The 16,376-nt window shown below is 46.3% G+C and overlaps 1 long non-coding RNA gene across 1 annotated transcript in view; it reads left to right on the top strand.

Annotated features, from left to right (window-relative positions):
- LOC144679355 (uncharacterized) overlaps positions 1–10,763 on the top strand; it is a 43,761-nt gene extending 32,998 nt beyond the window's left edge. The window contains exon 2 of the long non-coding RNA XR_013576328.1: positions 10,540–10,763. This is a non-coding gene — a long non-coding RNA (uncharacterized LOC144679355). The remainder of the gene's footprint in view (positions 1–10,539) is intronic.
- Positions 10,764–16,376: the final 5,613 nt, after the last annotated feature.

Genomic DNA, 16,376 nt, shown 5'->3' with positions numbered 1-16,376 from the left:
CCTGGCCTCCTCCCCCTTCTAGCCCTCCCTTCCTCCTCAGAGGAGCTTCCTCCAGTAGACAGTTCAGTTCCCATTCCCAGGCTAAGGGAAGGCTTCCTGAAACCTGCAGGCCCGAAAAGGATTCCTCACTGCGGAGAGCTGACCTGAAGGTTGTAAGTCCAGACCAAGCAGCTGGTATGCGTTTTGAAGTAATGCAGATCACACAGGCAAGTATCAGTAACTTTGAAAGAACAATATTTGACAGAGCACACTCGCGACCCCACTGAGCCCACTTATTCCTCCCATGGTTAAGGTTTATACAAATGTGTCCTACTCGCCTGCCCATTGCGCCCGTGCGCTAACCCGAAGATCGCACAGGCGCTGAGAAATCTCCATCGATTGGCGCCTCAAGGGCCTTAAGTGGCCCGTTAATTAATGGCAGGCGCGCCATCGCGATATCATCGTGCACCCGCCCAACGAAATATCACGATGGTGCGCGGTGACGAAGGACGCTCGCCCGACGTCACCACACATGGGTGTGTGGGGCCCACCCCCACACGCCAATGGGAAAATTCTGGCCTATGTTGCCTCTCCCTATCCCTTCAGCCAAAATGCATCACCTTATACTTCACTGTATTAAATTCCACCTGTCACTTGTCTATCCAATCTGCTATCCTATCTACGTCCCATTGCAGTTGATTGGAATCATTGTCACTATTTGTCACACCTCCAAGTTTGGTATCATCAGCAAATTTTAAAATTTCACTTTGTGTTCCAATATTCAAGTTAATAATGGCCAGGATTTTACAGATATTATGGTCCCACAGAACTGAATGGAGATTTAAATGGTTTGCCGCATCCGCTGGGGGGGAGACATGCTGTGGCGGGGCTGTAAAATCCTGGCCAAGGTGTATTTGTGCACTGTGAGGAGGTCAAGGGTTGTGATAGTCATAGTTTCAGCCATGTTGATGGCAATGATTGTCAGTATGTGCTGTTGTTTTTCTCTAGTGTTGGGGATTTGCATTTCCCTGAAGAAGTGTGGCTTCCATATTACAGGTTTATTGGAGCTGCCCACCAGGGGCTGGCTAATATACTTAGTGACATTTCAAGAGCCTAGAAGAATCTACTCTAATGTAGCAGGCTTCTGATGATGAATCCTCCTGTAAAGCATCTGCCATGGCTACACGGGCCTGCCCTTCAGGTGGTCTCCCATTGCTGCCCTCTTCCTCCCCCTTCATGTCAGCTCCAAGACCCTAGACCAGGGCCTCCTCATGGCCCTCATCTACCTCATCATCCTCCTCCTCAGATGTTATATCTATAGGGCATGCTTCTGCTCCCTTTGGTTGTAGGCCCCTCCGCTGTGCCATATTGAGGTGCATGCAGGTCACAATGTCTATTCTGGAGACCCTTGCAGGGGAATACTGTCATGCTCCTCAAAAATGCTTAAGGCATTTCAAGGTGCCAATAGCCTGTCCTATTGTGTTGTGGGTCAGCACATGGCTGTTGTTCTGGTGTCTTTTGGGATACGTGTACTGGCACCCAAAGTGAGTCATCAGTCACCTCCTCAAGGGGTACGTACCCCTTATCCCCAGGAAACCAATCATGGACCTGTAGGTGCATTCGATAGCCCCCTATACTTGAGGGAAGCCTGATAATTCTGCAAACCCCCTGGCCCTCTGGGGCTGCAACACTACATACATTGGGAAGTTTATGTGCTCCCTACCTAAACAATAGGGCATGTGTAACTGCCTTGATGCACCTGCCTGGGGCTGATTATGTTATGCTGCAGAGGCCAGTTCCTGACCCCTGGAAAGAGCCACCAGAATGAAAACTCAGAGTCACTGTGACCTTAAGTGCAACTAGCAGGGCATGCGGGACTGTAGACTGAGGTGCCAGTTCTTGTTGCATCATGGCACACCTCACTGTAACCAATTTTCGGGTTCACCTGAGCCTTCTTCTGCACTGGCTTTTTGTCATATCCAGATACGATCTCCGCAGTCGGTAGACCTTAACCCTGCGGTAAAACTTGATTCTCCTCATCCCCCTCCTGCCCGCTGCGGACTGCACTGCCTCCAATTCCAGGCCTTGCCCCCCCCCCCCTCTGGTCGCATGTTTATCCTGCTTACATGCCTCTATGGCCTGAATATGCGATGGTGCCACCCGCATTTTGCAGCTTCTTTGGCTGCATAGTCGTTCCATTATCTGGCACACTCTCCTTCCTCCCATCTGGATGCCCGAGTCAGGAGGGCCGAAGAGATAGGCCGCAGGCCCCAACCTACAACTCCATTGTGTCAGCCACACACCTGTGTTTGGAATGATGAACTTCTGTGGCACTTCATCAAATGGTTTGTGATCTCCTAAGGAGCTCCTGACCTCTCCAAAGACCCCCATTATCTTTATGACTTTTGCACTAAGTCATAAGTCACGCAAGTTGGGTTCTGAAAATGCTAATACAAAATTTGCTTCAGCTTGCAATCAGCTGCACTTTTAAATGTGCCGCCACTTCTGCAAAACGCACATAAACAAAATCCGCCCCTCCCACGTCTCCCCTCTCCTCCAGTGAAAATTGTTTGTGCAGAATATGGGGGCAGGCCTTCTGGCTTCGGGGGCGCAGCACCATTTTGGATAAGGCGTTGTGACTCCATGAAAATCTGGGCCCATGCATCAGCAAAAGCCTGCTGTGTTTACACCAGCAAAAATTGCAAAAGGGATGGAGATAGAAGAAAAGTTTGCCATAATCTTCCAATCTTCCTTAGATATGGAGGGAGGTGCCAAAGGTTTGGAGAGTGGCAAATGTGACACCCTTATGCAAGAAAGGGTATAGAGGACAGTCCTAGTTACTACAGGCCAGTTAGTTTAACATCAGTAATGAGTAAGGTTTTAGAAATGATAACTGGGGAAAAAAATCCGCTTGTTGGGGTTTGAGTTAAGGAAGGATAGCGAGCACAGATTTGCAAAAGGAAGATCATGATTGACTCATCTAATTGAATTTTTTGATAAAGTAACTGAGAAGGTTGATGAAGAGCATGCAATGGATGTTGTCAATATGGATTTCAAGAAAATAGTTGACAAAGTACCACATAAAATACTGTTAAACAAAATTGTGGTTCATAGAATAGGAGGGTCAGTGTCAACTTGGATTAATAAAAAATGGCTTAGAACAGAAAACAGTGAATCATTGTAAATAAAAACAGAATATGCTGGAAAAACTCAACAGGTCTTGCAGCATCTGAGGAGAGAGACGCTGAGTTACTGTTTCAAGTCCTTATGACCCTTCTTCAGAATCATTGGAAATGGTTGTTTCAGACAGGAGGATGGGAGACAGTGGTGTTCCTCTAGGGTCAGTGTTAGGACCATTGGTTTTTGGATATATATATATATATATATATAAATTAACTGAATATTGGAAAACAGAGTAACATTTCAAAATTTGCTGATGAAATCAAACTTGGAGGTATGGCAAACAGTTACAATGCTACTCATCGATAGCAACAGGACATAGACAGGTGAGCTGAATGGTCAGACAAGTGGCAGGGTAATTTATAAGGTGATGCATTATGGTAAAAGGGTTAAGGAGAGGCAATAAACTTAATGGCATAGTTCTGAAGAGTGTGCAGGAACAGAGGGACCTAGGGGTGCCTATGCATCGATCTTTGAAAGTGGCAGGAGATATTGAGACAGTGGTTAGCATGTGGGATCTTGGGCTTTATAAATAGAGGCATTGAGTACAAAAGTAGGGAACTTATGCTGAACCTTTATAAAACACTAAGGGCAGAATATTGCGCTCATCGGATGGGCAGGCATGCGCTGACCTGAACAAGCATAAAATGATGTGCGAAGACGTTGGGCGAGCATCCAGATGTCATTGCGCGCTAGTAATAATTTGTAACATGCCTCTGCTCATGTGACAGAGGACATGTTATTAACATTTTTAAATTCATTATCTTTTATTTTCAGAAAGCTTCAGCCCCCTGAGGCAGTTCTGTGCCTCAGGGAGCTTTTACTGTGCGCACCCGCGCAGCAGGGCACCCGCTGCAGCGCACGATTCACGCTGGCTGGCTGTTAATTGGCGTGAAATGGTGGTCGCAGCCCAATCGCGGGCGGCGGCCCGATTCACAGCCCCCCCCCCCCAACTCGCCCCCACTGAGTCTGCCCGACGACTGAAAAATCCTGGCCTAAAACTAGACGATTGTACCCAGTTGTGGTCACCATACTCAAGAAGGATGTGAAAGTCTTTGAGCGGGTGCAGATAGATATACCAGAATGATTCTGGGGGATGGGCATTTTACCTACAAGGTTTGTTTGGAGAAGCTGGGGATTTTTTCCTTGGTGCAAAGGGGGTTGAGGGGAGATTTAATAGCGGTGCACAAGATTATGTGAGGTTTGGGTAAGGTAGAAAAGGAAAAATTATTCCCATTAGCTGATGATACAAGGACCAGGGGGCACAGATTTAAGGTTTTTGGCAAAAGATGGAGGGGGGATTGTGAGGAAGAACTTTTTTATGCAGCCTGTGGTAATAACCTGAAGCTTGCTGCCCATGAGGGTGGTGGAAGCAGAGATAATCAATGATTTCAAAATGAAATTGAATGGCCACTTGAAGGAAATAGACTTGCAGGGCTATAGGATTAGAGCAAGGGAAGAGGACTGACTGAATTGCTTCTGGAGAGCTGGCATAGACTCAATGGGCCAAATGACCTCCTCCTATGCAGTAAATGACTCCACGGCCTGGATTTAGGCAGACTTGTGGAGACTCCGTGGATCTATAAAAATAGTGGGTGGGAGTCTGATTCGTAAGTCCCGTCCCCATTTCTGAGAGATCCCATTTTCACCGGTAGGGGAAAGGGGATGGGGCATGATTCACACATGGGAGAAACCAAACTTACAGGGCTATCTGAACTCAGTGCTGAGTTCAAACAGACCACATTTTCTCTGTAGCAAGGGCCTTAACCCGCAGTGTGGGAGTCACAAATATTTAGTGTAGCTATAAATGCTCATGAAGGGTGGATAAAGTCAGTAGAACTGTCAAGCTGTGAAGTTATTTAAATTCTCAGCCCTTTAAAAAATGAAACAAAGAGGCTGCCAGTGTCAGTGAGATTTGAGGAAAAACTGTGTTCTAGCAGTTATGATAGCTGTTTGTTTGACATTTCTCCCAGGGTTATCATTACGTCATAAGCTCTGCAGCCCTGCCACACCCAGTCATGAATGGTGGTGGACAATTAATCAACTCACTGGAGTAGGAGGCTCCACAAATATCCCCATCTCCACCCTCAATGATGGGGGAGCCCAGCACATCAGTGCAAAAGATAAGGCTGAAGGATTTGCAACAATCTTCAGCCAGAAATGCCGAGTGGATGATTCATCTTAGCCTCCTCCGGAGGTCCCCAGCATCATAGATGCCAGTCTTCAGCCAATTCGATTCACTCCAGGTGATATCAAGAAATGGCTGAAGGCACTGGATACTGCAGAGACTATGGGGCCTGACAATATTCTGGCAATAGTACTGAAGACTTGTGCTCCAGAACTTGCCGTGCCCCTAGCCAAGCTGTTCCAGTACAGCTACAACACGGGCATCTACCTGGCTATGTGGAAAATTGCCTAGGTATGACCTATACACAAAAAGCAGGACAAATCCAACCCAGTCAATTACAGCCCCGTCAGTCTACTCTCCATCATCAGTAAAGTAATGGAAGGGGTCATCAACAGTGCTATCAAGCGACACTTGCTGAGCAATAACCTGTTCACTGACACCCAGCTTGGGTTCCACCAGGGCCACTCAGCTCCTGACCTCATTACAGCCTTGGTTAAAACATGGACAAAAGAGCTGAACTCCTGAGATGAGGTTAGAGTGGCTGCCCTTCACATCAATGCAGCATTTGACAATGTGTGGCATCAAGGAGCCCTAGCAAAACTGGAGTCATTGGGAATCAGGGGGAAAACTCTCCACTGATTGGAGTCATACCTGGCACAAAGGAAGATGGTTGTGGTTGTTGGAGGTCAGTCATCTCAGCTCCAGGACATCACTGCAGGAGTTCCTCAGGGTAGTGTCCTCGGCCCAACCAGCTTCAGCTGCTTCATCAATGACCTTCCTTCCATCATAATGTCAGAAGTGGGGGTGTTCACTGATGATTGCACAATGTTCAGCACCATTCATGACTCCTCAGAAACTGAAGCAGTCCATGTCCAAATGCAGCAAGACCTGGACAATATCCAGGTTTGGGCTGACAATTGGCAAGTAACATTCGTGCCACATGAGTGCCAGGCAATGACCATCTCCAACAAGAGAGAATCCAACCATCACCCCTTGATGTTCAATGGCATTACCATCACTGATTCCCCCACTATCAACACCTTGGAGGTTACCATTGACCAGAAACTGAACTAGGCTAGTCATATAAATACTGTAGCTGCAAGAGCAGGTCAGAGGCTAGGAATCCTGCAACAAGTAACTCACTTCTTGACTCCCCAAAGCCTGTCCACCATGTGAATAGTTCAGTTTTGTATGTATTTTTGGATGCATTGTTCGATTAGGTTGTTATGGAAATGTCTTCTTTGTTGGTGTCTTTTATTTCAGATAGTTATTTAAATGGAGAGATAAAAACAAAAAGCTAAAAGCTACTGCGGATGCTGGAAATCCAAAACAAAACAAAAACAGAATTACCTGGAAAAACTCAGCAAGTCTGGCAGCATCGGCGGAGAAGAAATCAGTCAACGTTTCGAGCCTCCATGGCCCTTCGGCAGAACTGCAGCATAGTTTCAACAAGGGAGAAATATAAATTGGTTTAAGGTGGGTGGGGGGCGGGGGGGAAGAGACACATTGAGGGTGTGGTGTGAGCAGATAATCAAAAGATGTCAGAGACAAAAGGGTCAAAGAGGTGTTGAAGGTGGTGGTCTTTGTCTGAGAAAAGTGCTAATTAAGAATGGAATACAGGATATTCAAAGTACAGCTCTAGTGGGGGTGGGGTGGAAAGACTAAAGGTTTTAGTTTTAGATTTAAAAATAATGGAAATAGGTGGGGAAAGAAGAATCTATATAAATTATTGAAAAAAAAGGGGGGTGGGGGTGGGAAAAGAAACGGGGTGGGGATGGGGGGAGGGGGAGTTTAAGATCTAAAGTTGTTGAATTCAATATTCAGCCCGGAGGGCTGTAAAGTGCCTAGTCGGAAGATGAGGTGCTGTTCCTCCAGTTTGCGTTGGGCTTCACTGGAACAATGCAGCAAGCCAAGGACAGACATGTTGGCAAGAGAACAGGGTGGAGTGTTAAAATGGCAAGCGACAGGGAGGTTTGGGTCTTTCTTGCGGACAGACCGCAGGTGTTCCGCAAAACGGTCGCCCAGTTTGCGTTTGGTCTCTCCAATGTAGAGGAGACCGCATTGGGAGCAACGAATGCAGTAGACTAAGTTAGGGGAAATGCAAGTGAAATGCTGCTTCACTTGAAAGGAGTGTTTGGGCCCTTGGACGGTGAGGAGAGAGGAAGTGAAGGGGCAGGTGTTGCATCTTCTGCGTGGGCATGGGGAGGTGCCATAAGTGGTTGTTGAGGAGTAGGGGGTGATGGAGGAGTGGACCAGGGTGTCCCGGAGGGAACGATCCCTACGGAATGCCGTCAAGGGGGGTGAAGGGAAGATGTGTTTGGTGGTGGCATCATGCTGGAGTTGGCGGAAATGGCGGAGGATGATCCTTTGAATGCGGAGGCTGGTGGGGTGATGAGTGAGGACAAGGGGGACCCTATCATGTTTCTGGGAAGGAGGAGAAGGCGTGAGGGAGGATGCGCGGGATATGGGCCGGACACGGTTGAGGGCCCTGTCAACGACCGTGGATGGAAAACCTCGGTTAAGGAAGAAGGAGGACATGTCAGAGGAGCTGTTTTTGAAGGTAGCGTCATCAGAACAGATGCGACGGAAGCGAAGGAACTGAGAGAATGGGATGGAGTCTTTACAGGAAGCGGGGTGTGAGGAGCTGTAGTCGAGGTAGCTGTGGGAGTCGGTAGGCTTGTAATGGATATTGGTGGACAGTCTATCATCAGAAATTGAGACAGAGAGGTCAAGGAAGGGAAGAGAAGTGTCAGAGATGGACCATGTGAAGATGATGGAGGGGTGGAGATTGGAAGCAAAATTAATAAATTTTTCCAGGTCCCGACGAGAGCATGAAGCAGCACCGAAGTAATCATCGATGTACCGGAGAAAGAGTTGTGGGAGGGGGCCGGAGTAGGACCCCTCCCACAACTCTTTCTCCGGTACATCGATGATTACTTCGGTGCTGCTTCATGCTCTCGTCGGGACCTGGAAAAATTTATTAATTTTGCTTCCAATCTCCACCCCTCCATCATCTTCACATGGTCCATCTCTGACACTTCTCTTCCCTTCCTTGACCTCTCTGTCTCAATTTCTGATGATAGACTGTCCACCAATATCCATTACAAGCCTACCGACTCCCACAGCTACCTCGACTACAGCTCCTCACACCCCGCTTCCTGTAAAGACTCCATCCCATTCTCTCAGTTCCTTCGCTTCCGTCGCATCTGTTCTGATGACGCTACCTTCAAAAACAGCTCCTCTGACATGTCCTCCTTCTTCCTTAACCGAGGTTTTCCATCCACGGTCGTTGACAGGGCCCTCAACCGTGTCCGGCCCATATCCCGCGCATCCTCCCTCACGCCTTCTCCTCCTTCCCAGAAACATGATAGGGTCCCCCTTGTCCTCACTCATCACCCCACCAGCCTCCGCATTCAAAGGATCATCCTCCGCCATTTCCGCCAACTCCAGCATGATGCCACCACCAAACACATCTTCCCTTCACCCCCCTTGACGGCATTCCGTAGGGATCGTTCCCTCCGGGACACCCTGGTCCACTCCTCCATCACCCCCTACTCCTCAACAACCACTTATGGCACCTCCCCATGCCCACGCAGAAGATGCAACACCTGCCCCTTCACTTCCTCTCTCCTCACCGTCCAAGGGCCCAAACACTCCTTTCAAGTGAAGCAGCATTTCACTTGCATTTCCCCTAACTTAGTCTACTGCATTCGTTGCTCCCAATGCGGTCTCCTCTACATTGGAGAGACCAAACGCAAACTGGGCGACCGTTTTGCGGAACACCTGCGGTCTGTCCGCAAGAAAGACCCAAACCTCCCTGTCGCTTGCCATTTTAACACTCCACCCTGTTCTCTTGCCAACATGTCTGTCCTTGGCTTGCTGCATTGTTCCAGTGAAGCCCAACGCAAACTGGAGGAACAGCACCTCATCTTCCGACTAGGCACTTTACAGCCCTCCGGGCTGAATATTGAATTCAACAACTTTAGATCTTAAACTCCCCCTCCCCCCATCCCCACCCCGTTTCTTTTCCCACCCCCACCCCCCTTTTTTTTCAATAATTTATATAGATTCTTCTTTCCCCACCTATTTCCATTATTTTTAAATCTAAAACTAAAACCTTTAGTCTTTCCACCCCACCCCCACTAGAGCTGTACTTTGAATATCCTGTATTCCATTCTTAATTAGCACTTTTCTCAGACAAAGACCACCACCTTCAACACCTCTTTGACCCTTTTGTCTCTGACATCTTTTGATTATCTGCTCACACCACACCCTCAATGTGTCTCTTCCCCCCCGCCCCCCACCCACCTTAAACCAATTTATATTTCTCCCTTGTTGAAACTATGCTGCAGTTCTGCCGAAGGGCCATGGAGGCTCGAAACGTTGACTGATTTCTTCTCCACCGATGCTGCCAGACTTGCTGAGTTTTTCCAGGTAATTCTGTTTTTGAGTTATTTAAATGGCCCTGCCTCAGAAAGTTGGGACTAGGCCAGTGGCATCATTGCAAATGACCGGGGGTTCTGCTCCACCACACTTACACCAGCTGAGCAAACCCTCATTAATATCAAGGACATACAAATACCAATGTCTGTTTATGTAAAATTCTTATCTCAATTATTTTAGCAGGCTTGTTAAGCTATTTATTATAAACAGTGTAAAGCCTCTGCTAAAGTAATGGAAGGAAACTCTTCAGCCACCAGCATTCAGGATTAAATGGGCATATGGGTCTGATGGAGCATTTAAAATAAAGGGATAATATTCCTTAAAAACAGTAAACATATAATTACTGCTCCCTTTACTACCTAAACACTAGGAGGTTTTATTGAGGAATTACAGTGATGAGAACTAAATCAAATTTTAAGTGTTTAGGAGCTGCCATCAATTACTGCTAGAATTTTATCTTCATGGTCCTCTGACAGCATGACATCAGGCTTGTGGTTGCTTTGGGTGTGGACTATTGTGAATATATTGAAAAGCATTGTCAGATCATTATTGTACTGTCATAAATGTTAAGATCAGTCCTTTCCTTTGACCAATATATGGCGCTGATTTTGTGTAGTTCCTCAGGTTAAATTGTCAGTGCTTGAACAAAGTTCATGAGAAATGTTAACTGTGACTAAAAGTGCTTAGCTGCCTGCAGCCAAAGCAGCTTCTAGTTCTGTACTTAATCTGGCAGCTGCTGAATCAGTTTAATAATATCTTTAGTCATTTGTCTATATTTCTTTCTAATGCAGTCCCTTTCCATTTTTCAGATCATCCTTTGCCACACTTGACTGAGAGGCAGCCATGCAACTTCTGATCAGCAAATTGCCTCTGGGAAGATTCATAAGGGAAGATGAAGGGATTTGGAATAAAACAACATAACAAAGCAGAATAAGAAAATTTAACCACAGCACGCAACATTATTAGATAGTGCAGTATCATAAATAAGAATCTTCCCTGATGGCTTACTGAATAAATTCCAAAAGATGCTGTATTTAATTCTTGATCTGGGCAAAGAAAGGACAAATCAATGAGAGTTTCCCCTGCTGATTTCCACCACTGTTGAGTGAGCAGACGTGTTGAGTGAGCAGATCTCAATCTTCCCCTAATGTTTCCCCCCCCCCATCCCATCCTAGATCTGAACTCAATTTTTTCCAGTTTCTCTCCTATTTCCCCTCATACCCTCTCTGAACTCATCTTGCCCCCACGGCCCACTTTCTGCTCCCTCAAATATATTCCCACTAAATTACTGACCACCAACTTCCCTCCCTGGCTCCCGGGATAATAAATATAATGCACTGTTCTCTTGCTTCATCTAATGTTCCTCCAACTCTGCCGTCATCATCCCTCTCATTGAAAAAAACCTTGACCCTCAATCCTTGCCATCTACCACCCCCTCTACAACTTCCCTTTCCTCTCAAATTCCTTGAATGTGTTGTTGCCTCCCAAATCCATTCCCATCTTTCCCAGAACTCCATGGCCAGAATATTGTGCTCAATGGGTCGGCCAAACGAGCGTAAAATGACGTACGATGACGTCAGGTGAGTATCCCGACGTCATCGCGCACTCACATGATATTTCAGTCGGCGGGTGCGTGGAGTCTGCAGCGCATCTGCTGACAATTAAACAGACCTATTAAGGCCACTAAAGATCTAATCAAATAAAATTTTTCACTGCCTGTCCAACTTTGCAGTTGGCCAACAGGCAAAAACGCCAAGTGGCCTTTGGATTTTTTGCAAAGCCTCATCCACAGGCGGATTGAGGTTTCGATCCACCATTAAAAAAATGTTAAATTTTCATACTGATTTCTAACATGTCCCTGCTCATGTGACAGAGTCACATGAGGGGACATGTTGTTAACATTTTTAAAATCATTTTTTATCTTCATAAGCCTTCATCTCCCTGAGGCAGTTCTGTGCCTCAAGGAGCTTTTCCTGCGCTCACCCGCATGTATGCATGAACTTGCATGTTCACCCTCTTCTCCCCCCCCACCCCGCCACAGGCAGCACTGCAGTGCGCATTTCACACTGAGTGGGCCTTAATTGGCCCGCCAATATGGAATCGCGGCCGCGGTCCGGTCACGGGTGGCAGTCGGCTTCCCGACCACTCGCACTCGCCCCTGCCAAGCCCGCCCGACGAGAGCAAATTCTTCCCCATGTGTTCGAATCCCTCCAATCAGATCACAGAACTGAAATGGCTTTCACTGAAGTCACAAATGGCTTCCTATGTGACTGTGACAATGATAAGCTTTCCCTCATTGTCCTTCTTGACCTACCTGCAGCCTTTGACATGGCTGATCACACCACCCCCCTCCAATACCTCTCCACTCCAGTTGGGTGGGACTACACCTGCCTGGTTCGAAACTTTTCTACCTAACTGTAACCAAAAAATCATCTGCAATGGTTTCTCTTCCTACCTCCACAGTTACCTCTGATTGTCGTCCAAGAATCTACCCTTGGCTCTCTCACACTTTTCATTAACACGCTGTCCCTTGGTGACATCATTTGAGAGCACAGTGTCAGTTTCCACATGTACACTGTTGACACTCAGCTCTACCTCACAACCCTCTCTCTCAATTCCTCCACTAAATTGCCAGACTGCTTGTCCAACATCGAGTATTAGATGAGAAGAAATTCCCTCCAATTGAATATTGGGAAAACCAGATCAAAACCAATGTTTCTGATTCTCACTACAAAACTCTGTTCCCTAGCTACTGACTGTATGCTTCTCCTGGTAACTGTCTGAAGCTGAACCAGGCTGTTCCAAAGCTTTGCATCACTTGGCCCCAATATGAACTTCGAACCACAAATCTGCACTATCACTATTTCCACTTCTGTAGCATTGTCTAAGTCTGCCCCTGCCTCAGCTCACCTGCTGCTGAAATTTTCATTCATGTCATTGTTGCCTCTAAACCTAACTATTCCAATGCACTCCTGGTCAGTCTCTCACATTCTACCATCTGTAAACTTGAGGTCATCCAAAACTTTACTGCCTGTGTCCAGATTTGCACCAAGTCCTTTTTACCCAGCACCTCTGTGCTCGCTAACCTACATTGATTCCCAGTTAAGCAATGCTTCAATTTTAACATTCTCATCCTTGTTTTCAAATTCCTCCATGACCGGCCCTTCCTCCAGCCCTACAACACTCTGAGGTATCTATGCCCCTCAAATGCTGGCCTTTAGAACTTCCCTGATTTTAATTACTCCATCATTAGTAGCATGCCTTCAGTTGGGATAGATGTAAGCTCTGGAACTTCCTCCTCAAACATTTCTATCTACGTACCTCTCTTTTCTTTTTTCTGATACTCCTTAAAACCCATTTCTTTGACCGAAGATTTGGATATCTGCCCAAATATCTTCTTCCATGACACAATCCAAATCTTGTTTTCTAACAATCTGGTAAAGTGCCTTGGGATGTTTTATCCTGCTAAATGCAATATATAAATACATGTTGTTATTCATTTGGGGCAGCAATAGGATTGCTACAATTGGACTATATGTACTGGGCAAAGAAAGGGCAAATCAACCAGAGTTTCTCCTGCCAATTTCAACCCACTGACCACTCCTGAAAGTGTAGCTGTGTGGAGATTCAAAGTGAATAGAATTGGCAGCCCTCCACTGCCAAATGCAGTATTTGGCAAAATTCATTGTCTTGATTTATAATGAAGAATGGGCACCTGGCCGAAGTACTGGAGGCTTCCTGATGTCTGCTTGGATCATGCCTCAGTAGCGGCGGACTCAGTGCTTTTTAATTTCTACAGTAAGTTACTCAGCTGTACTTATAAAGTAGGGTCCAATACAATGTGGAGGCTAACACTTACTGCTCATTTCGTAAATTGCCTGAGAATATGGTAATGGGCCTTACTCTTGTCATATAGCAATTGCTGCTGCTACTGAGAGGCTCACTAGATCCCTTCAGATCAATGCGGATTTTCTCCTGGGTTTCTAATATTATGGAGGCTGATAGGAAAACCCCCAAGAAAATCCTGGTGTAAGAATCAACCATGTAGTCAACGATGAAAGTTTTGTGTAGATCAGGCATTATGAGGCTGACAGATTACCTTCCCTGAAGGGTATTAATTAACCCTTTTGGTAATTGTTTTCCTTACAAATTACTAGATTTATTGGATTCAATTTCACAATTTGCTATGCTGGGATTAGAGTTAACGACCTCTGGTTGTTAGTCCACCGGTGTCAGCTGTGGCTCAGTTCATAGCACCCTCGCCTTTGAATCAGAGGGTTGTGGGTTCATGTCCCACTCCCGGAAACCAAGAACTGTGATTGTACTCGAAAAGAGTTGCAATCTGTGACTGTTGATAACTCGAAAGAGTATCCACTGTGGTGGATTATAATCCTGCACTAGTGAACAGACCCATTTAGTGAACTCATTCATACTTCTAGTCAGGTGGTTTGGATAACCTCAGTTTGACAATTACACTAAGATTTCAATCAGGAACAACCAATGCCATCCTAACATCCAGCACCACTCCCTGCAAACTTTACCAACTTTGCTGAACACTTGCAACACACCAGTACTTCCACAAACTCTGCAAGAACCAGTAGATAGTATTAAGCAATTAATGCGTTCTGACAAGGCCGCTCAGCTCCTGACCTCAGTACAGTCTTGATTAAAATATGGACAAAAGAGCTGAATTCTAGAGGTTAGGTGAGAAAGCTGCTCTTGACATCAAGGCAGCATTTTAAGTGTGGCATTAAGGAGCATTAGTAAAATGGAAATCAAGGGGGAAACTCTCCACTGGTTGGAATCATACCTTGCGCAAGGGAAGATAGCTGTGGTTGTTTGAGGCCAATCATCTCAGCCCCGGGGGGTCATTGCAAGACAAACTTGAATTCTGCAGATGCTGGAAATCTGAAACAAAAACATAAATTGCTGGAAATACTCAGAGGCCATGTAGCATCTGTGGAAAGAGCAAGAGAGTTAACGTTTCAGATCAATGAGTCTGATGAGAAGCATCAAACCTAATTGTTAACTCTATTTCTCTCTTCAGAGATGCTGCCTGACCTGCAGAGTATTTCCAGCATTCTATGTTTTTATTTCAAATCACAGCAGGAGTTCCTCAGGATAGTGCCCTAGGTCCAACCATCTTCAGCTGCTTCATCATGACCTCCCCCCCACAGAAATGGGATGACAAAAATGGATGCACAGTGTTCAGTAACGGTCACTATTCCTTGGATACTGAATCAGCTCATGCCCACATGCAGCAAGGCCTGGATAGCATTCAGGCTTCGACTGATAAATGGAAAGTAACATTTGTGCCACACAAGTGTTAGGCATGAGAGATTCCAACCATCTATCCCTGATGTTCAATGGCATTACCATCACTGAATCCCTCACCATCAACATCCTGGAGGTCACCATTGATCAGAAACTTAACTGGACTAGCCATATAAATACTGTGGCTATAACAGCAGGTCAGAACTGTGAGTCAAGATTGTGATGGAATGCTCCTCGTTTGCCTGGATGAGTGCTGCTCTGCTTAACATTATCCAGGACAAAGCAGCCCACTTGATTGGCACCCCATCCACAAACATTCACTCCCTCCACACTGGTGAACAGTGGCAGCAGTGTGTACCATAAAAGATGTATGTCAGCAACTCATCAAGGCTCCTTCGACAGCACCTTCCAAACCTGCAACTTCTACCACTGTGAAGAACAAGGCCAGCATGGGAACACCATTAGCTGCAAGTTTTACTCCAAGCCATCAGCACCATCCTGACTTGGAAATATATCGCAATTCCTCCACTGTCACTGGGTCAAAATCCTGGAGCTTCCTTTCTATCAGCACTGTGGGTGTACCTACACCACCACCATCTCAAGGGCAATTAGAACAGGCAATGAATGCTGACTTAGCCAGTGATACCCACATCCCATGAATGAATAAAAAAAAATAAAAGTCTGCAAGCTGGATGGATTCCTTTAAGTGGCACTGCTTGGGGTGGTGGCGGAGGGGATAGTGCGGTAGGTTTCCCTCGTGCTGGAGGAGGAAAAGAACGGAAGGGGCAGCTGGCACATCCGTGTTCCGGATGGCTGTGGTGAACATATCATCAGCCTCGGTTCCCCTGAAAGAAGCCCCAGACCCCTTGGGCTGAATCTTCCGATCGGTGCGCGGGGGCGGGCCCGACACACTGAAGCGTAAAATCACACGCCATGATGTTGGGCATGCGCCCTGATGTCATCGTACGTCATTTTGACATTTCGTTCAGCGGGTGCATGCAGGAGGCAGCTGTTCACCCACCAAAATGTCAATAGCCTATTAAGGCCATTAAAAACGTAATTAAACTAGTTTAGAATGCTGCCCATCCAACCTTAAGGTTGACAGGCAGGCTAAGAGCCCAAGCGGCCTTTGTGTTTTTCAGGAAACCTCATCTACGGGCATGATGAGATTTCCTGAAGGCTTTATAAAATAAATAAATAAATTTTCCATACTTCACAAACATGTCCCAGCTCATGAGACACTGTCATATGAGGGGACATGTTTAAATAAATTTTTACTTTATTTATTAAAAAGTTTTATAATCCATTCAATCTCCCTGAAGCAGCTCCGTGCCTCAGGGAGATTGCTGCACACTTTTGCACGCATGCACAA

The sequence above is a fragment of the Cetorhinus maximus genome, chromosome 4, assembly GCF_964194155.1.
Source record: "Cetorhinus maximus chromosome 4, sCetMax3.hap1.1, whole genome shotgun sequence".
Classification (NCBI taxonomy): Eukaryota; Metazoa; Chordata; class Chondrichthyes; order Lamniformes; family Cetorhinidae; genus Cetorhinus; species Cetorhinus maximus.
This window is presented reverse-complemented; position numbering and strand designations above follow the sequence as displayed.